At 38.0% G+C, this 26,741-nt stretch overlaps 1 pseudogene; it reads left to right on the forward strand.

The window, feature by feature from the left end:
• The first annotated feature begins 1,086 nt into the window (after positions 1–1,086).
• Positions 1,087–24,411, forward strand: LOC149162975 (glyoxylase I 4-like; annotated as a pseudogene).
• The last annotated feature ends 2,330 nt before the right edge of the window (positions 24,412–26,741 follow it).

Consider the following 26,741-nt stretch of genomic DNA (forward strand, 5'->3'; position numbering starts at 1 on the left):
TCAACCATGGTTAGCGATTGTCAAACATTGTCATCCATGGTCATCCATGGTCAATGGTTGTCAACCATTCTCAGCCATTTTCAACGATTGACAATGGTTGAATGTGGTCAACCATTGTCAAATTATGGTTGAATATGGTTAAAAATAGTCAATCTCAACAACCACATGGTTGACAATGATTGAAAATAGTCAATCTTAACAACCACATGCTTGACACCGGTTGACCATGGTGGATAACCATTGCTAATGGTTGAATATGGTTGACAATAGTCAACCTTAAAAACCACATGGTTGACAATGGTTATCAACCAAGATCAACCATTGAATATCGTCAAACAATGTCAACCATTGCCAATATCATTGTTGACTATGATAGTCAAATTGTGGTCAACAATGGTTAACCATTGAACCATGGTGTATCAACCACGGTCAACCATTGAACATTAGAATTAACATTAATATAATCTTTACCATGGTCAATGTTGTTAATCATGGTCAATGAATCCACTCCACGCATGTCGGTTATAACTAGCACAACCATATTAACTATTGTGGTTAATATATGTCAATCAACGACATTTTTCACCTTCTATATACCAATCAACATATGAAAATTACATTGATTGGTGTATATCAACCACATTATTAAATACGGTTGTGATAGTAAATAACCAACGAGTCCCAAAATCTAGAAATCTCTTTCAAATTTTTGGCCCACAATACAAGAGTTATAGATTGGAGGTCGTATTGATATTTATTAGGCCCCACTCAATATGGACGCGAGTGGCCTGTAAGTAAGTGTCATGCTATCAAATTGTACATGGTGAGTGCGTTGATCTTGTGTGATAATGACCCAAAAGATTTCCCCCAAAAAAAATAGTTGGGTTTTTTGTGGATGCCCATAAAAGCATGTTTGTGGATGCTACACTTCAAATATTGTTTGGTTATTTCTCTTCGCATTGGTCTAAATTATGTGCTAGATCAAATCCCACTTAGGGAATCAATCCTCCCAAGTTCAATACGCGTGCACTCCTAAGATCCAGAGCTTCTCTCACAGGAAAAACACCTTGGACCATAAAAGAAAAGATGGTGGGAAATGTTGCAAAGAGCACCTCAGCCAAGGGAGTTGTTGGGCCACTGCCCCTTGTGTCTATGAACCATATATCTCTAACATGTTGATATGTTTAGGATTCTATGAACTTTTATGAAAATTTTCTTGGTTTCTTTCCTATTAAGAGGCCTGGATCATTTAACTTCGATGGAGCATGGTAAGTAGATAAACAAATACACACAAGCATGGTAAGATTCCATGATCTACATGGGGAAATGGAGTGTGTTAATAAATTTTTTTGGAAACTCTGTTCAATTCATTATTGTTTTCCTGTAGGCTCTTCAGCTATGGAATGGGGATACACTTGTTGCAGATTCCTAATCCAAACTCAATTCCCAAGAAACACGAGATCAACCCCATGGATAATCACATGTCCTTTCAGGTATGTTTACAAAATATTAATCCCATGGATATGGGTTTGGTGTTGTCTTCACATAGTAAACCAATTTTTTATAAGAAAATAGCTTTGGTAACTATTGTTAAAGAGTGTCCAATTTTCTTAAATTCATTTGACAAAAATCATTACGTGAACAATGCTTTCTGAATGGTTTTGGTTTTATTCTAAATTTGTTGATTGTATAAAAAATTTCAAGGTAGATGATTGCCAAGAAATTTATAGGGTAGATTATGGTAAAAGTAAGTTAACAAGTGTAGAAGGTTGAAATTTTTCTCCAAATCATAATAATATTATCATATGAGAATAGGATTTTACAGGGTATGAAATAAATAAAAAATGGTGGTGTTTAACTATTTTAGGTTTGGGAGATTTTGGTCAGAATCCCGCCAAACAATTTTTGGTCAAATCATGATTTTATTTTGTTCAAAATACATTATTGACCGCATATATGGATTCAAAACCCTGAAAAATCCCAATGGAATTCAAATTGTGGAGATTTCACAACTTAAACTTCAATTTCAATAAATGATTCCCTGCGTGATTCTAGGAAAACTCTACACAAAAAAGTGCCTTGAAAAGCTCCAAAATATATAACACGCAGACTAAAGAATAAAGAAATTTCAATGTGGTGTTATACATTAGCGCATCTCTCATACATATGTCAAGTCATCATCATCTTTATTGTAGATTTCATAATATTTTTGAAATTTAAATTCAATTGTTTGAGTTCCCTCTTGTGCATCAGATTTCTAAAATATTCCCAAACCTACAATCCATTAAAATTTATATGTGAAGTCATCTTCATCTTTATTGTATATATTAGAATATTCAGAATTTGAAGTTGATTATTTGACTTCACTTTGTTAATCAAATTTTTAAACTATTAAGGGTCTATAAATCAATTAAATTCAATCAATATATATATATATATATATCTTATTCCATTATAATTTTTCATTTCACACTTTTAAAATAACCCAAATTACTTATTCAAAAACAAAAATAAATGTTATAAGCCCAATTACTTATTCACAAGGTAAAAGATACATCCCATTTATGTTGGTATTTAGAGCCCATTAACATTTAACTAAGGAAGAAATGCACAAAGAATAGGAAATTAAATCACATAAGAAAAAACAAGGAATTATAGGGTAAAACCATGACATTGTGTCAAGGAAACCTCCACGGGGTAGGGGATTGGAATTCTTATTGCTCCAGGTCAAAAATGACTCTCGAATGTACAATAAGCGGAGTCTCGGGCAATCACCATTTTAATACAAAGCCTTTGTTACACAACTCCCTATAGTTACACAATTTCTTGAACGATAAAACTAAATTTACTCAGATAATTACATTGTTAATTGTTGTCATTCATTAACAATCTCCACCTTGACAACAATTTTCCTAATCCCTTGCCCATGCCCAATCATCATCTCTTCTGCAAGCTAAGAGAAGCCAAACACCATCGCAGTTTCTCTGCTAAAATTGCCTTCCTGAACATTTCTGCACGATTCTCCTATGTATGGACCTTCTTGAGAGCTACCTTGTCACCATAAATCACATCTCGTAAAATGAGACCTTACATCAATGTGCTTAGTCTTGTTGTGATAATTTGGGTTTGTAGCCAAACGAATAGCACTCTGATTGTCACAAAATACATTCACTTTCTCCTGCATCCTTCCAAGCTCATCAAGTAGACCTTTCAACTAGATTTCCTCTTTACAGGCATCTAAAGCAACTATATACTCTGCTTCAGTAGTGGACAAAGCAATTGTTTCTTGAAGCTTTGACATCCAGCTAATTTCTCCACCTACAAGAGTAAATACATATCTTGTAGTAGATCTCCTCTTGTCCAAATCACCTGCATAATCAACATCCACATATCCACAGACTAAACCTTAACTACCATGAAAGAAGATACAATGGTCACGTGTGCCTCTCAAATACAGAATCACCCATTTTACTGCTCACCAATGTTCTTCTCCTAGATTTTCGATGAACCCGTTGACAACTCCAACTACATGTGAAATGTCAGGTCTTTTAGATATCATTGCATACATTAAGTTTCCTACCGCATTTTCATGTGGTACATGAGACATATAATTTTTTTCTTCAACATTACTAGGACTCAAACTCGAAAAAGAACTTAAAATGGGAAGCTAATGGAACATTAACAGGTTTCACATTGTTCATACTGAACTTTTCAAGTATTTTCTCCACATACTTTTGTTGTGATAACCAAAGCTTTCCATTTTTCTTGTCTTTGTGTATCTCCATTCCCAAGATATGTTTTGTAGCTCCAAGATACTTCATATCAAACGTCCTAGAAAGTTGAGCTTTAACCTGTTGATCTCTTCCATTCTTTTGCTTGCAATAAGAATATGTCATTCAAACTTTTAAAGTATATACAATGATCATACTCACTTCTAGTAAAGTTTTGGCTCACCATAGAGGAGTCAAACTTCTTGTACCACTTCTTGGGAGGCTGCCTCAAACCATACAATTATTTCTTGAGCTTGCAAACTAATCTTTTATTGTGACCTTGTACAAAACCTTTTGGTTGTTCCATATAAATCTCTTCATCCAAATCTCCATGAAAAAAAATTGTTTTAACATCTAACTGTTCTAACTCGAGGTTAAGTAATGCACTAAGTGCTAACATAGTATGAATAGGAACAAGTTTTACGACTGGTGAAAAGGTCTCATGAAATTCAATGCCTTCAACCTGAGAATACCCTTTTACTACCAGCCTCTTCTTATACCTTTCGATACTTCCATCGACATTTCGCTTCAACTTGAAGACCCATTTTGATCCAACAACACTTCTCCCTTTAGGAAGTTCTCCAAGATCCCAGGTTTTGTTCTTAGCTAAGGAATCCATTTCTTCATCCATAGCCTTTTTCAACTTTTCTCTATCCACATCATCCACTGCTTCCTGTTAGCAAGAAGGTTCCCCATCTTCAATAATCAATGCAATAGATGAAGCAAAATCTTCATATCTTTTGGGTGTTCTTATTTCCCTTGTAGAACACTATTTGTTGGATTGGTTCTTGAACTTCTACAGTTTCCTTTGCATCTTCTTCACCTTTTTCTTTAGAAGTCTCTCTTTCCTTTCAATCTTCCGAAAAATATTTAGTCTCCAACTGAAATCGCTAATTCGACAATACCTATTCTTGTTCAGCTTTTTCAACATCTGATTTTAGAAGAGAGGTTTCATAAAATGTTACATCTCTACTAATGACTATCTTACATTATGAAGGATCCCACAACCTGTATCCTTTCACCGCATAGTCATAAGAGCATAGGCATCACAACCAAAAATTCTTAAATGAGAATAATCACAAGACTGACCCAACCAAACTTCTTTAGAAATTTTACAATTATTAACAATTGAAGGTGATTTGTTTACCAAATAACAAGTAGTAGATATTGCTTCATCCCACAGCTGCAGGGTAGCATTGTTGATCATGCTTCTGGATCTTTCCATAAGATTATGATTCATACGTTTAGCAATACCATTTTGCTGAGGAGTATAGACAATAGTTTTATGTCTAACAATCCCTTCATCCTTGCAATATTGTTCAAATTCTAAGGAAGTAAATTCACCGCCATTGTCAGTTCTTAAACATTTAATTGATTTGCCTATTTTTTTTCCACCATACCTTTAAATTGTTTAAAAACATTAAATACTTTAACTTTTATTTTCAACATATAGACTCAAACTTTCCTGGAGTAATCATAAATAAATGCTAAGAAGCATAATGCACCTCCATAAGATATAGTAGGAGATGGTCCCCAAAGATTAGAATGAATATAGTCCAAAATTCTTTTACTATTGTGACTTTTGGTTTTAAATTTTTGTTTACATTGTTTTCCATATACACAATGTTTGCAAAAATCCAAACTCAAGTATTTCAAATTAGGAAGTAATTTGTGATTCATTAGTACCTGAAGGCCCTTCTCACTCATGTGACCCAGTTGTTGATGCCATAGGCAAGTATCTTATTTTTCCTTATCAGATATAGTCACTGCCTTGCTGACCTAAGTACTTCCTTTGAGTCTATAAATATGTTTGATCTTCTATGACTTAATAACAACCAGAATGTCCTTTGAAACTTTCAGCACTCCATTTTGACCTGTAAACTTGTAACCTTCTGAATCCACTACTTGCAAAGAAATCAAATTCTTTCTCAACTCAGGTACATTTCTAACATTAGTTAATGTTCTAACTGTACCATCATACATTTTCATTTTGATATTTCCCATCCTAATAGTTTGACAAGATACATTATTACCCATAAACACAGAACTACCATTCACAACTTGATATGAAGTGAACCAATTTATGTGCAGACTCATGTGATAAGAAGCACCAAAATCTAATAATCAATTTTCATAATTCTAATAAGCATTGCAAATAAGTAAAGCTTCATCTACCATACCTAATTCAGTAGATAAAACTTCATCAATCATACCTGACTCATCTTGATTTGCTTCCTTATTTGGGTTTTCAACGGACTCCTTTCTTTTCCAATAGTATTTCTTGAGATGCCTTATTTTGTTGCAATACCAACATTTGACTTTACACTTCTTGCCTCTAAATTTTGATCTGGAATAACTTCTTGATTTCTCCCCTCCTTCCTTGGACGACCTCTGGCTACCATAAATTTTGGTGTGGAAGTTTTAATGATAGACTTCCTTCATACTTCTTCAGATAACAAAGCTCCCACAACTGAATCAAATTCCAAAGATTCGGTTGTGCTCAAACTAATAAAAGTCACAAAGTGATCCTAAGACTCGAACAAGGAACTATTGACACCTAATCATCAGGATTGGGTAAACAACTGTAATTGATGTAAATAAATAATAGAAAAGATGAAGAGTCACCGGGAGATGAAATGAACAGTCTCTCCCTCATGTATATAATAAAGACCAACTTGAATGAATATCATGAATTTTTTTGAGGATTTACCTCCTGGTCTGACATGGTATCAAAGCCAGCACCATTTTTGGCTTCCCTCTTTAATTTGTAACTCCTTCCTACCTCTATTCTGCATTTTTGTAGACTGTCATCTCTGTCAAACCTCTGTAATATTGTCCCTATGTCCCAAATTTTTGCGCTACATCCTCTGTCTACCCTCAATGTGTTACAATTTTTTTGAACTATCCCTTTGTGTGTTTGGATAGAGTGCTAAATTATCTATGTGTTTTATGTTCTCTGCGTTCAACACTGAGTGGTGCATTAAACGGATTAGTGAATGTTGAATTCTGGCAGTTTTGGGTAATGGTAAACGCCACTGTGGTATATCGCTGCCTTGAACGTTGCTCCTTGTTGAACACTGCCTTCTACAGCACCCTCGGCCTCCTCCATGGTGAACGCTTGGCTCATACACAGTCGACTCCACATTGAACGCAAGTGATAGACCATCGTTGCCTTCTACAACACCATGCTATCGTATGGTATTTGCACTGCACTGCAAATGTTGGTGCGGTAAGCTGCTCCACGGTGAACGCTTTGGTATCAACGTTCATACCTTTGATCACTACAGCTAAGCACACCCTCCTCCCACGTTGGGCTGCTTCCATATGAAGGTATGAGAGCTATCGCTGCCCCTCTTAACTCGCAATATCAGTAAATTCGCTCCTCCATACACCACTCCCTATCCATACAAATTTTCTCCTCCATATAAATAAATCCGATTGGTAACAATACACAAATTTTACATATCATATTGTACTTGTTGCTACAATGCTGTGTTCTGGCATGGTATTGTTTGGTTCAAATTAGGTGAAGATTGATATATCGTTGTTGCCGCAATGTTGTGTTGTTGTTTCATTGTATATGTATATGCATTGAATATTAGAGTCAGTGAATGGTGAATGCTATTACGCTGAATGACATTGCAATGTATGGTATTACATTTGTATAGTGATACCTCTGTTTCCATATATCAAAATCAATCTTTTTTAGGAGTAAAATTTTGCAGTAGAAGTATTTTTTTCCCACAGTACACAGATTTTACAATGCATTCAATCATATCTATTGTGGGAGTAGTTCTCACTGGCAAGGAGAACTATCCTGAGTGGTCCAGGAAAATAAAACACACCCTCATTTTTAATGAGTTGTGGAAAGGAGTGTGTGTTGGAGACGAAGACAAAGATCCAGAACAGCCTACCTTAGACAAGGAGTTCGCCATTTGGGAAAATAAGAACAGCAAGGCCTATTTGCCATATTTCACCATCTTCAAATGCTTTCGAAGCCTTACAAAAACTGAAGGAACTCTATGACTCACACTTTGTACTTGAAGTTGTTCAACTCATGATTAAACTCTTCACTCTTGAATTACAAAATAATGATCCTCTTACTCTTGCATCCGAAGTAAAATCTATAATGCATGATATCAAAGCCACGAAGGTTGAATTGGATATTCCTCTGATCACTTTTCTCAAGGCACTTTATCCTACTTATTCCAATTATCTTGAGTCATTGTAAGCAAATGGAAATCTCAAAGATATTACCTTTGACTCTCTTGTGAAAAAATTTGCTGAAAGAGAGAAAGCTTTTGGAAAGATGACAACACCTAAATATTATGAAGAGGTTGTGTGTCTTGCTCAAGATTCTTCCAGAGGAAGAGGTGGTCGAAGAGGAAGAGGAAGAAATTTTAGAGGTAGGGGGGCAAACACTCTCAAGGAGAAAAGTCAGATTTGCACTGCATACGCTGCAAAAGAAATGGATCACATGATGCCTCCACATGCAAGTTACCTTGGGACAAAATTGAGTAGCAAAGAAACTGGTGAGCTCCAGTATTGCAGGAATGATGCTACAACTCCTGGGACTCCCTACTTTACTTTTATCAACCTGGTAGTTCATAACAAACTTGGAAGTGACAATGCTATATGCACAAGTACTAGCTCTTACTGCAAGTTGTCACTTGATCAACTGGCACAAGTTCGCTAGGAGCTTGAGCCAACTTCTATGAGTTCTTAGAAGAAGCTTTTAACTATGATGGATGAAATCTAACTCAAAAGAGGCTAGTCTACTTGCAGAAAGAAGATGAAAGCTGAAAGGAAATGCAAACCCTAGCAAACCCTAGTTTTACCGACTAACCCTACTTGTGCAAGAAAAGAGATGTAAAACTACTGAAATGGAGGCCACGAACTATTGCAGAGGTAAAATACATGTGTTTAAGCTACTTCTAAAGAAAAATATGGAAAAATCATCTTTTTGTATTTTTGAGCAATTTTATGCAGAATTATTATGCATGTGTTTTAACTATTTTTTACTGTGCAGAGGTTTATTAGCAAAAGGAAATGGAGTGGGGGTTTACAGGAGGTTGGGAAGGTGTGGAGAGGACCTAAGGGGTCCCTAGCACCCTTCTGTAGATTTCCACGGCGTTCAGATCTCGAAAAATCGCTCGTGTTATCTTCTATAGGAGGCTGCAGGGGATCTACAAGAAATTCTATAGAAATTTCTACAGGAACAGGCCGAAAGTGGTTTTTAGAGGATTGATGGTGGAAAAACGGTGGGGAAGTGGAAATGAAGGATGGATAAGGATGTTAAGAGGTGTAGGAGCTGGTAAATGAAGCTAAGGAGTGATGAAGATGGTTGGATTTATTCAAGGATGAAGAAAGCAATGTTGCACAAAAATGTAGAAATTAGGGCAAGTTGGGAAAGTGTGGTGAATGAAGGGAAGAAATCTTGGGTGAGGGACTGGAGTAGGTTGTATGATAGAGGAATAGTAGGTAGGAATGTATTACAGGTGCTCTGCACACTATTTTCCAAAACTGATTCAAACAAAGACTAAAAAAAAAAGAGATCTATCTATTTTGACCTAATCTGCCCTTAGAAACCAGAAATGTGATGAACAGAAGTTTATAGACAGAAAATCATGCAAGAGAGATATGGAAACTGAGCAAGAATAGATCTAAACATGAAAACACAACTGATATCAACTTTTCCAATTGAAAATCTAACACTAGCAATTGCATTGGAAGGCAAAAACAGTGTTTGTGGCAGCAAGTGTACCTTGGTCTCAATTCATGATCCCAAGGAGGGAGAACTAAGATCAAGGACTGCTTGGTAGCCCTTTTGTGGATCTTTTCTATTACCAAACTGTCAAATCAACCTGAAACATGAACAACTATCTTAATCATAAAAAACAACCTAAGCAATGAAACAAGATTTCAGCCTAAATAACAGAAATTATTCTATGAATGCAAGAAAATCACATAAAGGTACACAAAGGAGGTACTAGGCACTTGGGTTAGGCCCAAACCTAAGAGCTACAACCTCCTAGGAAAGATCAGAGCTGGTGCAAAGCTAGTTTCATCTCCATTGATAAAAAAAAATAATAGTTACATCCTAAAAACTGTCTACATGAAGAAGCTCGAAAATGTGCTGATACAGGGCTGCACTAAAGTGCGAAAATAGACTAGAAGAATGACTAAACTACTAAGGCTTGAAACCTTCCTACTTATGCAAACGAGGACTCCCAACAGTCCTCCTTAATTTTAGGAGCTTCGCTGACCAAAAATTCAGTTAATCAGCCACTTCACTAGACTTGCTCAGCTGACCCTTGAAATCATTTTTGGTGGGCTGTTGAACTCCGAGCTAATGGAGGAGAACTCGAGGAAGAGGTCATTTAGTGCAGGAGACACCCCTCCTACAAATCCTCAGCCTTGTTTCTTCGTATTTGGCTGCCAATCTGCTGATAAATGCCTAATCTTGGTCCAAAAATGTCCAAACATCTGCAATAAGAACGTATTAGACTTTGTGGTAAAGTGACTATTCCCATTCACACAATTAACATAAATATATTCAAAAGCATGCATAAAACTATGGAGAATGGTGGATTAAATGAGAATAATAGGCAAAATGAGCCCATATAGTTACCCATCTCCGAGACTCATCAGAAACCAACCCAAAGGTAAAACTAATGACACAGACAAAGTTAAAGCACCTAAATCCGCTCATTATGTTGTGGCACAATGTAATATTGGAGTAAATGAAGACTTATTTAATGCTTCACTTGATTCTTCGAAAAATGATTGGTTGCTTGATTCAGGAGAAACTTGCCACATGATTTCGAAGAATTTACTGACAATGTTGATGGAGCAGTATACTTTGCAGACCAATCAAAACTCAAGCCATCATGGCTTGGCACAATCAGGTTTAAATTGCCTGGTCTTCCAAACTTTCTTCGGCATCATGTTCTATATCTCCCAAGGCTAAAGAGAAACTTGTTGTCCTTGGTCCAAATCCGCCAACAACGTCACTCCATTCATATGTTTGATGGCAAGCTTGAGGTGAGAAAAGCATTTGACCACTCACTTGTCATGAGGGGGATAGAAGAAGAAAGGCCTCTCAAGCTGCAGGGTACCTCTGCTCGCACACAACATTTCTCATACAGTTTTCATTATGAAGAAGGTACACTTCCATCAAGTTTTTTATGGCATGCTAGATTTGGACATTTGAACTATGACAGCCTATGCTTGTTGAAGAAAAGTGGTGTTACTGGTTTGCCTACAATTCCTAGGAAACTTAAGCAATGTGATGCTTGCATTCTAGGAAAGCATAGCAAACGGTTTTTTCATGATTCACATTCAAGAGCACATAAAAAACTTGAACTCATTCATTCAGATATATGTGGTCCAATGCCTGTTCCTTCTGCAAATGGAAATAAATATATGATGACATTTATTGATGACTACACTAGAATGTGTTGGGTTTATTTATTGAAGAACAAATCTGATGCTTTTCAAACATTCAAGAACTTTCATACATGGATTGAAAATGATGCACAATCTCATATTGGCTCTATTCTCACTGATAATGGAAAAGAATACACTTCAAATGAATTTGAAAACTATCTTCGCCAACATGGGATCAAACATCAAACAACTGTGCCTTATAATCCCCAACAGAATGGTGTAGCTGAAAGAATGAATAGGACAATCTTAAATATGGTTTGCTCCATGTTGTTCTTCAAAAATTTAAAAATGATGTTTTGGGCTAATGCAGTTCTATGTGTTGTATATATAAAGAATATATGTCCATCTAATTCTATCAGAAACAAGACTCCCTATGAAATGTGGTATGGGCACATTCCTTCGGTAAAGCATCTCAGGGTCTTTGGTTCCACCTGTTATGCCTTGATACCAAAGGTACATAGAAACAAACTTGGTGCAAGAAGTCATAAGTGTATCTTCCTAGGGTATTCAAACACCTCCAAAGCATACCGTCTCTATGATGAAGTCAATAAAAAGTTTGTTTTATCTAGAGATGTAATCTTTCTTGAATCATCCAAAACTAACAATGTTGTTGAGCGGCAACTTGATCGCTTGGATAGATTCGCAAATGAAAAATCATTTCAAGAATTTGATAATCAGATTCCACATCTTGAAGGGGGGATTCCTATACTAGATCAACCTGTGGAATCTTCTTCTGAAGCACTCTCTCCCCCGCATGAAACTTCAACAATGGATGATACTTTAAGTGATGTGATTGATAGAATTGGGAGACTTAATCTTGATTCAGTCCCAACTCAATCAACGGAGCAGCTTGGACCATCTAAGAAAGGTCCCCCAAAGTGGCTGACAAAGACACTTGAAAGTGTTCATCCTTATGAGGTTGTAAAGACAGGAACTAGAAATTCAAACCAGCAAAATGGAGGTGATGTAGATGACTCTAATTCACCTGTTGATATGGATGTTTCTTATGATTGTGAATTGAATTTGTCTGCATATTTTGAACCAACTTCCTTCAAAGAAGTTGCTTCTCATGATGAATGGAAAGAAGCGATACAAAAGGAGTATGATGCCCTGATAAAGAATGGCACTTGGAAGCTGGTTGATCCTCCATTAGGAACCAAACCAATTGGCTGCAAGTGGGTCTACAAGAACAAGTATAAAGCTGATGGCTCACTTAACAAGCATAAAGCCAGGCTTGTGGCAAAAGGTTTTGCACAGAAGGAAGGAGTCGATTATGAGGAGACTTTTTCCCCCACAACAAAATGGGCTACCATCCAGACACTCTTTGCCCTAGCAGCTCAGAACAGTTGGAAAGTCCATCAAATGGATGTAAAAACTACTTTCTTGAATGGAGATCTAAAAGAGAATGTTTTTATGTCCCAGCCTGAAGGATTTGTTGTGAAAGGACATGAACATAAAGTATGAAAACTTGTGAAATCCTTGTATGGCCTCAAATAAGAACCACAAGCCTGGTATGAAAACTAACTGAGCATATTCTAAAACTCAATTTCAAACATTATGATCCTGATGATGCAACTTTGTTTATCAAGAAGGTTGGAAAAACAGTTGTATATCTTGTGGTATATGTAGATGATCTTTTGATGACAGGGTACAATGAAAGCTACATTGCATCCATAAAGAAGGAATTGAGGAAAGGTTTTGAAATGACTGATTTGGGCTATGTTCATTACTATCTTGGTATTGAAGTAACTCAACATCCGAAGTCCATATTCCTTTCTCAAAAGAAGGACATTGGAGATCTGTTGAATAGGTTTGGCATGATAGAATGCAATCCTCTTACTACTCCAATGGAACAAAACTTAAATCTCATATCCATTGACGGAAAAGAATTTGAGGATGCAACAAAGTATAGATAGCTTGTAGGAAGTTTCAACTACCTAACTACTACTAGACCAGACATTACGTTTGTTGTTGGAATCCTCTCCAGGTTTATGCAAAAGCCTTGTGAGGGACATTGGTCTACTGCAAAAAGAGTTCTAAGGTACTTGAAGGGAACTCAAGACTTTGGAATTAAGTATACACAGGTGGGCAACTTCAACTTGATTGGATACTCTGATTTAGACTTCGATGGAGAAAAAGAAACTGGGGTATCTACTTTAGGTTATGCTATGAGTCTTGGATCAAGAGTTGTCTCCTGGAGATCACGCAAAAAATCAGTTCCAGCAGATTCCACAACAGAGGCAGAATATGTGGCAGCAACTGAGGCAACAAAAGAAATTGTGTGGCTCAGGAAAATTCTTGAACATTTGCAGGTAAAACAAGTACAATTGACTCCATTCATGATTGACAATACCTCGGCAATAAAGTTGGCCAAGAACCCAAAGTTCCATGATCGAACGAAGCACATCAATACTAAATATCATCTGATTCGACATCATGTTGAGGCTAAAATAATCCATCTCTGCCATTGTTCCACTAATGAGCAAATTGCAGACATCTTCACCAAAGCGCTTGGAAGAGAAAAGCTTGAAAGATTCAGAATGATGCTTGGACTCACCAACATCCCTTCAGATTAAGGGGGGAATGTTGACACCTAATCATCGGGATTGGGTGAATAACTGTACTTGATGTAAATAAATAATAGAAAATATGAAGAGTCACCGGGAGATGAAATGAACAGTGTCTCCCTCATGTATATAATAAAGATCAACCTGAATGAATATCATGAATTGTTTTGAGGAGTTACCTCCTGGTCTGACAGGAACATAACACGGTATAGATTTATCTTCTTCTTCAAACTTAACATTCATATCGGATAACTGGAAAATAACTCTATTAAATACACTTAAATGTTTTGCAATTTTAGTACCCTCCTTCATCTAAAGGCTATACAGTTGTCTCTTCAAATAAATTATGTTGGTTAAATATTTGGTCATATACATTGTTTGCGGTTTTACTCTACAAACCTGTTGCTGAGGTTTGTTCAACAATGTTGAAGAAAACTTCAAATGTCAGGCACAGCCCGATGGTACTGAGATCTCGGGCATCCAAGTCCTCCCAATCCAAATTTGTCATGCTAGAAGGTTTCATTTTAACCCCATCTAATGTTTTGTGCATCCCTTGATGCACCAACTAATACCAAAATGGATTTTGGATAGACTTCTACATCTAAGTGTTCCTCACAGAGAAAAATGAAAGTCTAAGGATGCTCCTAGAAATAGTCCCATTGCATAGATATTTTCATTCTGAATATACTGCAACTTGAATGGGCTAAAACGGACTTCAGATGATGAAGTTATCGCAGAAAGAAGATTGCCTTTGTCCTTTGGAAAAGGAGGCATTTCTTCTAAAAATGGCATAAAAGGCCTTATATGCAAAATCACGTGTGAAAGGTTTAAAGGGCAGACCTGAAATATTATGTTCCGCAGCCTAAACCCTTATCAGATCCGTGAGATGTATCGGATCGGAGCGATGAAGGGACAAAGGCCTGGCGAGAGGACTTGGCTATTGCGATTATGCGACATTGCGATTGCTGATGATCGGATCGACGGATGGGCATTGACGATGTACAAAACCCCTGGGTCGTAGCGAATGCGACATGCGATAGCGATCCGCGGCATGAAATCTCAGTCGTCGGATCGAAAATGAGATCACCGGCCAGGATTAAATTGACAGTCGGGAGATCGGGTATCCCCGACACAAAGGGCCGATGCGATAGCGATATGCGATGTGATCTGGACCGTCCGATCGGGGATCAAATCAATGCTCCAGATTAAACCAGTGATTGGTGATCCCCGATAGCAGGTCTAATGCGATTGCGATTGTGATAAGCGATAAGGGCTGGACCCGATGGGGATTATAAGCCCGATTACATAATTTTTGAAGTCCGGCAATTCAGATTTTTTGTGTTATCTCGTGTATTTGGGATTTTGGCCATGTGATGATGTGATAGAGATATGCGACTAATGGAGGACTCGATAGGGTTTATAGGGGTGATTTAATGGAATTTGAATTTCGAGACTTTGCGCCTGATAGTGTAATTTCCAAAAAATCTCTGTATATTAGATTTTTCTCCATTTTCAAGTTTTTGCATGGAAGAAGGCCCCAATCCCTCTATAACGGCCCCTGATCACTGTGCCACGCTACAAGTGGACGTTTTTGGTAGACAATGACGCGTTTGAAGCCACAGGGCCACAGAGCCAGATGGCCAGTCGAACAAACAACGCACAGAGAAGCCGCAAAGCCGCAGAGGGATGATTACACGCAGAGAAACGGCTGGGGAAGCCATAGAGCCGGAAAAATGCCTCAAGAGAGCCAGAGAGCCCAATTGATGAGGTACCAGGAGCGTAGGCAGCTGAGGAAGTCTTTGGGGAACCGCTTGGAGGTCGAGCGAAAAACCAGAGAGCTGAAAGTTGCTAAGACAGTCGCTTGGAGGTCGAGTGAATTGTTGATAGCTCACAGAGCGGCAACGCAGAAAGCGCATTTGACTGAAGGTCACTCGAAGGTTGCAAAAGGTCGCTTGGAGGCGAGCGAACCATTTGTTATCACTCAGGTTGTCCCTTTTGACTCCCAATGGGATACGGCCGAGGTAACCACAAACCAATCTTTGGACTGCAGTTCCTAGCCTACCTGCAGTTAGAGAGGGCTCTCCCTTTAGGATTTAGCTTTGTTTAAGGGATGATTTTAGGTTAGATATGATGCACATGGGTTTTGTTTGAGTTTGGTGGGATGGTTGATCTATTCAAGCAGAGTTGGAATGCAAAGTGTAAGAAGTTCAAAACATTGGGCATGGAGTCTATGAATGTGAATTGGAGGGTGTGTTTTCCTTGGCAGAAGAGGGGAATATGGAGCAGGATAGCTACGCATGGCACAATTATTAAATGTTGGAACAAGGATGAAATGGAGGTTAGGGGATGAGAGGCAATTAAGGATCTCTCATCCAGCCAAAGAGGGAAAGTGGATGAAGACTATATAGGAGCAATGAAGGATTCCTAAACAGCATTCAGAAATGAGAAATAGCTTAAACATGATCAATTAAGCATGCATATTTATCACTAATTCAGAGGAAAACATAGAAAAGTTACAAGAATTGAGCATAGAGGGCATAAAGCCATTTCTAAACTATTCCTTATTCCTGCAACTTAGATTATGATATATAGATGATACAAATACATATAAGCTAACAACAGAGGGAGGAAAGACTTATTGGACCATGAGCAAGCACATGAATTCCACATCAAGCTCTTCAGCCATTGAAAGCACAACCAGCCAGTTCAGATGTAAATATTCCAGCGATCTTTGATTACAGAAGTTCTTAATCTTATAGCACAAGTCTGGAATGAGAAATACAACCAACCCACCCTTTACACTATCCAGAGGGTGGTATAAATAGAGAAAATATCTACAACAGCAAATCTGATAGCAGATCTGGAGAAATGAATGCTTCTAACGAAACATTTATTGCAAATAAATGAAAGAATGCCTATCTACCAACTGCGTAGGGACTGTAGCCATAAGAATGAATAAATTATTGGTCTTTTGAGCAATGCGCTGGCACTTCTGCAATAACTGTGCCTTGGGACTTGCTGCGCTGCTCATATGTGTCTTTGTACACTGTCTCTACAAAATCTGGGCTTTAAACACTTGAATTGCCCCTCTAGGCGGTTCTACTGCTGTAGAGTGGCTTTAATGCTCATAACTGTGATCTGGTGGGCTTTGATGGCTCTGAGCTGCTTTATTGACTTTGATGGGAGCCTCTTTAATGTTCTGCTGCTTCGGGCTGCTGATATTTTGATTTGATACTCTTTTCCGCTTCCTTTGATACACTTTGACACTGAATCAGGCCACTTTCTCTCTCTGATACTCTTTAACTGTCTAATCGCCCCTTTATCTGCCAATTTAATGCAAGAATAACTGCTGCAAATGCTTCCGTGGCCTTTGGGATGCTATCGGCGCTTGGCCGATCAAAAATGATGCTTAAATCTTCAAAAAATGCTGTGAAACGGAGGAGAAATGCATGCTAATAGATTGCTGAGGCAAAACCATGCGTTTGGATGTATTATGGGCATGAAGCGATTTCAAAATAGCCAAGGAAAGCATCGTTCCTTTGCAGTTGTGGCGGGCGGGAGCGCTGTATAAACAAAACTTTAACAAATGCCCCTTTCCTTATAACGCGCGAATGCTTAAAAAACATGAATTTTCATTGAAAATTGGCACTGCCGCAACACTGTGCATTCTATTAAATCATGGCCATTGGATCGCGCGAAGGCAGATCCAACGACTGGCGCTAAATCGGCGATCGGCGGATCGGAGGATCCCAAACCGTAATGCCTCCGATGAGCGATGAACCCCGCGGACCCGAAATGCATTATAGGCTCTTTCTTTATGGAGATCGGGTCCAGCCCATCGGCGAGCCCAACTCGACAGATTTTAATAAAAATGATAAGCGGACCCGAAACCCATTCAAACTGCATTTATATACCATTTCAGCTCCGGCCTGTCAGGAGCCTTCTTTTCGCTGCACTAGGGGCCCTTACGGACCCGAAAACTTTATAAGTCGCGCCTTATATCTTTTCGGCTCCGGTGGTCAGAGCCATATATAGGAATGAAGCGATAAAACATTAGCCATTGATCTGGGGCCCAAATGGATGGCTGAGATTTGGTTGGCGTTTCGCTGTCGGAGCAAGCTGGGGGCGGGACATTATATACATATGACTGCCGATGCGATATCGCAATCGGCGATCGGCGGACCATTTGTCGGGCTTATATACATTGTTTGCAACCATGCGATACGCCAATCGGCGAAATCGCAATCGGCCTTTATTGGTCGGACTCCCATATATGCATTGTGTTAACACACGACTCCCCTCCCGACTGCGATATCGCATCGGAGGGGGTCCAAATAGAACTCTTTGCAGTTGGAGCAAGGCCCAAGGTAAGTGATGCGGGCTTTTATGGTCGGAGGCAAAATTTTTGATGTTTTGAAGGGATTTCAAGGCATCGGAAGGGGTCTGAAATGCATCTAGAAGATGGTTAGAGGAGGGTAGTGTGGGTTCTTGCTGAGTTTCTGATAAACTTAGCAATTCCCGAGGATGTATATGGTTATCTTTCAACCAGGGGGAGGGGATAAGTATATAGGGGAGTAATATACATAGTTTTAGTAGGGGAAGGGGAAATAAATAGGGAGCTACATAGTAAAGTTAATAGTTAATATGACAATGATGAGAAAAGGCGCTAAGAATGATGTCTTAGGCTATCAATGGGGGAAAATGACTGATGGAAGAAGTGTGTACATTCCTTGAGTGAAGCAGATTTTCACCAAGGCAAATGATATGGAGAATGATGAAACTAAGAGGTATCAAGCAGATCTTGACCTCTTTTAGGGGAAGTTAGTGAGAGATTTAGGAAAAGAGGAAGAAGGGGAAGTTAGACATGCCTCGCTTGAAATCCTCCAACTAAAAAAACTGCCTCAAACTAAAAATGAATTGCTTACCAAAAATTGGAACACAGCAGTGGCATTTAGAGTAGCATGCTTTCATGGACAGTTCTTTGGCCATCTGTAGCAAATATGGAGCATTGCAGCATGCATAGAACGACATATTTGGCATGTAAAAATGTCGATCATGAAAGATGATTAACCTGTTGCAGCAGGAGGCTAACCCCATTGATGCACGCAAAGGTCGAGAGAGAGAAATCAGAGAATCTAGAGCCGAAGAGCCAGAGCCAGAGCCGAGAGCCAAGAGTCAGAGCCAGAGCCAGAGCCAAGAGCCAAGAGTCAGAGCCAGAGCCAGAAAGTCAATAGCTTCAAAGCTAGGGATAAAATGGTGTTCTAAGCCCATTGTGTTCTATGTAAACCATTGGAGTTGAGCGTGGAGCTTGTAAAAGAACTGTTGCCATAATCCCAGAGAGCCTAGTTGAGTTTACTAGAGCTCAAGGAGACGTAGCCCAAGAGTTTTGGGTGAACTCCATATTAAACTTGTTGTCTTATGTGTTTGTTATTTGTTGTAATATTTTACTGTTATATGTATGTTATATCAACATAAACAACAGAATTTTAAAGCACATAAATAGTCAAAAATAAACACTAGCATACACCTTATTTTCAAGCACATTATTAATTCCGCAATTGGTTAATCATTTGGGTCTTGGGAATATATAAGATTTGGGAGTGGGAGAGGTTCTTGTAAGCTTGACAAGAAGCCTTTAGTGCCCCATTTTCAGATCAGGTGGTATCAGAGCCTGAGATTGGTTAACCCCACCTTCAGGAAGGTGATATCAAAGTTGGTTATACCAGAGCAAGTGGTATCAGATCAGAATGCTTGATTGACAGAAAAAATATTGCTTGTCTGAAAGGTGTTTGGGCAGTCAAGGATTGATTGTCTGATTGATTGTATGCTTGTTGCAGACTGACTATTGTTTGAGTTTGCAGAGGGGAAGGGAAAGCTATTTATAGCTCAGTCTAAGAAGGACAAGAAGGAAGAAGGGTTGAAGGCATTCTTCTATCCCAAAGGACCTCAAAGAAATCCTTGAAGCACAAGAGGTTTATTGCAAAAGGTTGCTTAAATAAGCTCTTTATTAATCTTGTTTGAAGTTCTTTTGTTCATTGGCATAATGACAACTTCTACAAGTGAGTCCTCAAATTCTTCTTTTTTCACAAGATTCTTTGATGAAGACATGAAGCAAGACTTGTCCACCATGTTGGATATGGTGAGAGAAATGTATGAGGATGGAAGAAAGAGCAGCATACTTAGAGAGAAGTTAAATTCTGTGGAGGAAGAGAAGCAGTTGCTTTCTGACAAATTGCAAGAAATGGAGAGGCAACTTCATATTGCAAATAGGAACCTGAAAAGGATGCATGAGTTGGAGTCACAACTCTTTGTTGCCAAAGAAGCCTTGGTCAAGTATAAGCTTGAAGAGGTAAACAATTCCTGTTTGTCTTCAAATTCTTCTAATAATGTTTATATTGGTTGAATCTTTTGAAAAACATACCAGAGGCATAGGTTCCAAGCTAATGTCCAAGATGGGCTATGGGGGAAAAGGCTTGGGTAAAAATGCACAAGGTATTGTTGAACCAATAATGGTTGAGGAAAGCCCTAAGTATTTGGGTCTTAGCTATGGACAGTCTTATGGAGAAAGTTCCAAAGCTACCATGAAGGCCATTGAAACAGTTCCAAGAAGAAGTTTCATTTCAGGTCCTCTACCTCAAGAGTGTTTAGATTGTATTCAAGAGGAATGCAATAGCTTGAAACATCATTTGCAGGATGCAGGTGTTCAGAAGCACACACTTGAACCAGAGAGTTATGGAGACTCTAACAGCCTTGAAGAGATTGATGGTGTTCCAAAAGGAGCCACTTCTTCATTTGCTTCACCTCCTCATGAAGGCAATAAAGGTGAAAGAGAAAGGTATAAATCTAGTTCTAATCATCTTCCTTTTGGTTTTTCAAAGCATGATAAATTTCCACATAGATATGGGAAAAGAGTTGCATGTTCCTTTTGTGGTTTGGATAACCATAATGTTTCTAGATGTTGGAAGAGAATGGCCACATACAGGAAACTTTTGAAGGAAAAGAAGCAAGAAGCCAAAGGTCCATTGGACAAGGCAAATCATGTTGTCAAGAGGATGCACATGTGTTGCACTTACTGCCATAAGTAAGGGCATCTTGCTGAAAAGTGTTGGACTCTAAATCCAACAATGCTTCCACAAAAGTTGAAGAAGGTGGAAAGAGAAGATGGAAGAAATGGAAAGGAAGTTTCCATGGATGATGTGTTTCAGGATGATTCACATGTTGATGTTGATGTGCAAACAAAAGGAAGACCTTTGAAATGGATTGGTAAGAAATGGCTAGAGTTCTTATCCAATTAGGATTGCATGTCTATTGATGCAGCTATTTTCATTTCTTTGTTAATGGAATGCAAGTTGCAGGATTTTACCAAGAAGGTGAATGGAGAAGTTGAGTAGGAGACTCACTTTGTTGCTACAACATTATATTTCATTTCAGCTTCAAAAGTACAGTGTGCTTAAGCGAAATTTGAAATATGAAATGCATGCATGAGCTTGATGTGCATAAACACAGGGATGAAGATGATTTCCTTGTTTTTGAACATGTGTGTGTGATTAACTTGAAGGTTTGATTGCTTTGACATGCATGTGATGCAAGCTTGAGAGAAGTTAACCTGGTTTCCAAGATGAAAATGATGATGAAGTGGTTCATCTTTTGAAAAAGAGTCCTAATGGTCTTTTTCTGCATGCTTGACTTGAAGGGTCAATTGTTTTAAAGGCATGTTTTGTGGGCTTGTTATCTATTCCATCATTTGTATGTAGATGTATGACATGGAAGTGTTCACAAGATGTGAAATCTATTTCTTTTGTTGAAGCAGGAGTTTAGACCATCCAGTTGTTGTCTGTATTTCTGTTGTTGTTAACAGTTGTTGTTGACAGCGTTTCAAACAGGTACAAATGAAAATTTTGTGGAGCAGATGTACTTCACATTTGTTTGAGCCACCTTGGATCAATGATCAAGGAAGAAAAGTTCAAACTACCTTCTGTGACCATCTCAGTAGGAGTTTTGCAGGAAGGCAAGGAGGAAGGCAGTTCTTCCCAGGAGGACTAGCACATCCAGGAAGGAGAGTAGTCAAAGGCTTTGGTTCAGAGGCACTATGCAAGGCAAGTGTGTGAAGGATGAAAGAAGAGGGTGATATTACTCTCATTTAGTGTTCAAATCAGTATATCAGTCTTTTGGAGACCAAAAGTTCTTTAGTGGGAAGGCGTGATCCAAAATGGATTTTGGACAGACTTCTAAGTCTAAATGTTCCTCACAGAGGAAAATGAAAGTCCAAGGATGCCCCTGGAAATAGTCCCATTGCGTAGATCTTTTCATTCTGAATTTACTGCAACTTGAATGGGCTAAAACAGACTTCGGATGATGAAGTTATCACAGAAAGAAGATTGCCTTTGTCCTTTGGAAAAGGAGGCATTTCTTCTAAAAATGACATAAAAGGCCTTATATGCAAAATCGCATGTGAAAGTTTTAAAGGGCGGACCCGAAATATTATGTCTTGCAACCTAAACCCTTATCAGATCCGTGAGATGTATCGGATTGGAGCGATGAAGGGACAAAGGCTTGGCGGGAGGACTTGGCGATTGCGATTATGCGACATTGCAATTACCGATGATCGGATTGGCGGATCGGAATCGACAATGTACAGAACCCTTGGGCCTTAGTGAATGTGCATGCGATAGCAATCTGTAGCATGTGATCTTAGCCGTCAAATTGGAAATGAGATCAACAGCCAGGATTAAATTGGCGGTCGAGATATCGACGATCCCCGACACAAAGGGCCAACTCAATAACGATATGTGATGCGATCTGGACCGTCTGATCGGGGATCAGATCAACAGTCTAGATTAAATCAGTGATCGGCGATCCCTGATAGCAGGGCTAATGTGATTGCAATTACGATAAGCGATAAGGGCCGGACCCGATGGGGATTATAAGCCCAATTACATAATTTTTGAAGTCTGGGAATTCGGATTTTCTATGTTATCTCGTGTATTTGGGATTTTGGCCATGCGATGATGTGATAGCGATATTCGACTAATGGCAGACCCGATAGGGTTTATAGGGGCGATTTAATGGAATTTTAAGTCCGGGACTTCGCACCCGATAATGTAACTTCGGAAAAATCTCTGTGTATTGGATTTTTCTCCATTTTCGGGTTTTTTCCTGGAAGAATGGCCCGATCCCTCTGTAACGGCCCCTAATCACTATGCCATGCTGCAAGCGAGCGTTTTTGGTAAACAATGATGCGTTTGAAGCCACGGAGCCGCAAATTCAGATGGCCAGTCAAACAGACAATGCGCAGAGAAGCCGTAGAGCCACAAAGGGATGATTACACACAGAGAAACGGCTGGGAAAGCTGCAGAGCTGGAAAAATGCCTCAAGAGAGCCAGAGATCCCAATTGACAAGGTAGCAAGAGCGCAGGCAGTTAAGGGAGCCTTTGGGGAATCGCTTGGAGGTCGAGCGAAAAACCAAAGAGCTGAAAGTTGCTGAGACAGTCATTTAGAGGTCGAGCAAACTATTGATAGCTCACAGAGATGCAGCGTAGAAAGTGCATTTGACTGAAGGTCACTGGAAGGTTGCAAAAGGTTGCTTGGAGGTCGAGCGAACCATTGATGCACGTAGAGACTGAGAGAGAGAGCTCAGAGAAGCCAAAGCCGAAGAGCCAGAGCCAAAGCCGAGAGCCAAGAGTCAGAGCCAAGGCCAGAAAGCCGTGAGCTTCAAAGCCAGGGATAAGATGGTGTTCTAAGCCCATTGTGTTCTGTGTCAACCAGTGGAGTTGAGCGTGGAGCTTGTAAAAGAACTGCTGCTATAATCCTAGAGAGCCTTGTTGAGTTGGCAAAGGATTGAAATTTTTATTGCTCCGGGTTAAAATGACTCTCCAATGCACATTAAGCCTCTCAGGCAATCACCTTTTTAATACAAAGACTTTGTTACATAACTCCATATAGTTACACAACTCCTTGAATGGTAAAACTAAATTTACTCAGATAACTACATTGTTAACATTAATTCTTGTCATTTTTTAACAATTTAATTGTCTCTGTAAGATATAGAATTGCATACCATACCACTTAAATGTTTTTTTGGTTACTGAGAATCACTTGCAATTATTAACATTGGGTAGGAAATGATTCATCTAGAAACTTCTATGATGGCTATCCCTGAAAGAGTGTCTCAAAAAAATATTGAAGAATGTGGCTCATGATAATTTTTTGAGTTTATAACAACATTTAAATAAATAGACTTAAAAGTAATGTAAGAAATGGTGCTTTGAGACACTTTTCACCCCAAAAATATAATATTTCTTATCTGATATTTGTTTATTGTTAGGAGCATGCAGGTAGTAGAGAGAAAGCTTGTAGAGATGAACATCAAATTCATAAAACGCATTGTGGAAGAAGGAGGATTTTATGTTGATCAACTCTTCTTCCATGACCCAAATGGCTTCATGATTGAGATCTGCAATTGCGAGAATTTACCAGTTGGCTTTTTAGGTTTTACAGCATCTACTTGCACTCTCAACTGCCAATCCAATGCTTCTTCAACTAATGCAGTGTTCCAACAGCAGCAAAAATCCACATCATGTGCTCCCGTTGATACTATGTCTCACCAAATTCTCCGAGTCCCTTGAAGAAAATAAGGCTTCCAACTTCTTCGCAGGGCCTTCCATCATAGATAGCAATAAAATTGTGTTTGTTTAGTTTTAGATACATGTGAGTCAATTATGGTGTTCATGAGTTGTGAGTGCATTTGTTCATGCCAAGAAAGTTGGCGTGTGATGCTTCTTGGAATTTGCAAGGTGACTCTGTGTTTATTATAGTGATCTACTACCATTTTATTTTTCTTGACTTGATCGCTTCAAGCGCTTGGAAAGAGTACGGATTAGAGTCGACAAGTTAGTATTTTAGACTAAAATTCGAGGGATATATCACTCTAGATTTATATAACATGTACATATGTATACCATACACACATTTATAAAAATATATTATATTTTATATTTATTAATTCTATTTGTATAAGAATTAAATAAGATTTAATTTTACAATGATCTAAAATAAGGGCTCAAAGAGAAATGAAGCAATGAAAGCCCTATCCTCCATTATCTAAAATATTTTACATAAATTTATTTTTACAATGATTTAGAATAAGATATTTTTAAAAGAAAAATGAAGAAATGAAAGCAATATTTTCTATTTGAATGATTTTAAGCAATTTAAATATATAAGCTAGAAAAATAATTTAAGTAAAAATTATTATAATCTTTATTTTTTGTGTTCACAATCATATCCGCTAAAGTAAAAGTCCTCAAGTATTCTTAAGTGATTATTAATGTCTTAGGTGATTATTAATGTGTAGGAAGTTTTTGTCATAAAAATAGTATCATCAATATAATAATGACTATAGTAGCACAGATCTTTGTGAGTATAACTTTCTTTTTCTAACCAACATTCTAACTTATCAATGTAAATACCAAAGAGAGTACCAGATAAGAGACAACCTTGCTTCACTCCTATATTAAAATTAATTTGTTCAGACCATCCCTCAATTTTTTTAAACTTGGCAATGGCATTTTCATATAATAACAACTCTTGGCTCATAATAAACTGTTGGCTCTTCTAACTTATTCTAAAAGTTAGTCCCATGCACAATTTCAAAAGCTTTCTAAGATTGATGAAACAACAAAAAATATTTGTCCTTATTCTACTAAATATAACAAGATAGTTTATAATCAAAAGATAATCCATAAGACCAACAAATCCATAAACTTGCATGTCATTACCTTGAGAGGCGCACTCTATAGCCCAGTATGACCTCGATGTGTAAGTATATCACATCCTCAAAAAATAATAAAAATATTTTTTACTAATGTGAGCCAAAACATTAGCTTGAATCTTAAATTATATATAACTTGAATCTTTAGATTATATATAACTTTTTAATCTTATTAATGGACTAAGATTAATTATTGAGCCAAAAGGCGCTCTATAATCTACAACCCAGTATGGGGGTAGATCTCATGTAAAAAACATATCCGTAAATGTAAAAAACATAGCCGTAATGTTTAACATTTTTAATTTAATGTTGGTCCTATTTAAAAATCAATCTAATTATTATTATATATAAACACAATATAAATTTAAATTATGAAGAGGTTTATCAACGCTAAAAAAAGATGTATGGTAAATAAATAAAAATATATCAAATATGATTAGAAATCAACATCTAATTATATACCAAGCATATAAGCCAAATACCATGAACCAAATTATTATTAATACCATGCAAAAATACATTATTAACCCTAATATTAATATTAAACGATTAATACTAATATTATTATTAAATCTAATATTCATATTAATATATTATAATATTAATATTATTAAATTTAATAAATTTGGAGTAATACAATATTAAATTTGTTATATATATATATATATATATTAACTCTAGATATATATGGGAGGGAAGAACAAAGACATAGAGTGATAGAGGTGAAGAGATAAGGGGAGTGACAAGGGAGAGATGGAGATAAACTAAAGGAAAGGAGAGAGGATGAATGAAGAGAGAGAGGAAGAGGAATGAGAGATAGAGAAGGGTAAGAGAGGAAGAGGGAGACATTAAAATGGAGGTGGGAGAGAGAGAAGGAGAGAGGGGGGAGACAGCGAGAGGTTTGGAGGGAGGAGAGAGAGAGATGGGGGAAGAGAGAGGGAGGTGGGAGAGAAAGGGAGAGAGAGGAGGAGAGAGGGATGGATAGAGAGATGGAATTGGAGGGAGAGAGAGGGAGGGAAGAAGAAAGACATAGAGAATGAGAAGTGGAGAGAGAGAGGGGTGGACAAGGGAGAGATAGAGAGAGAGTGTGTATGTTTAGGTGTGAGATAAAGAGACAAAGAAGGAGATAAAGAGATAAGGGGGGAGAGAAGGAGAACGAGAGGGATATAGTAACACAATGAGAGA

Source organism: Pinus tabuliformis, chromosome 5_2 (assembly GCF_031772625.1).
Source record: "Pinus tabuliformis cultivar Carrire ecotype Pingquan chromosome 5_2, CPIR1, whole genome shotgun sequence".
NCBI lineage: Eukaryota > Viridiplantae > Streptophyta > Pinopsida > Pinales > Pinaceae > Pinus > Pinus tabuliformis.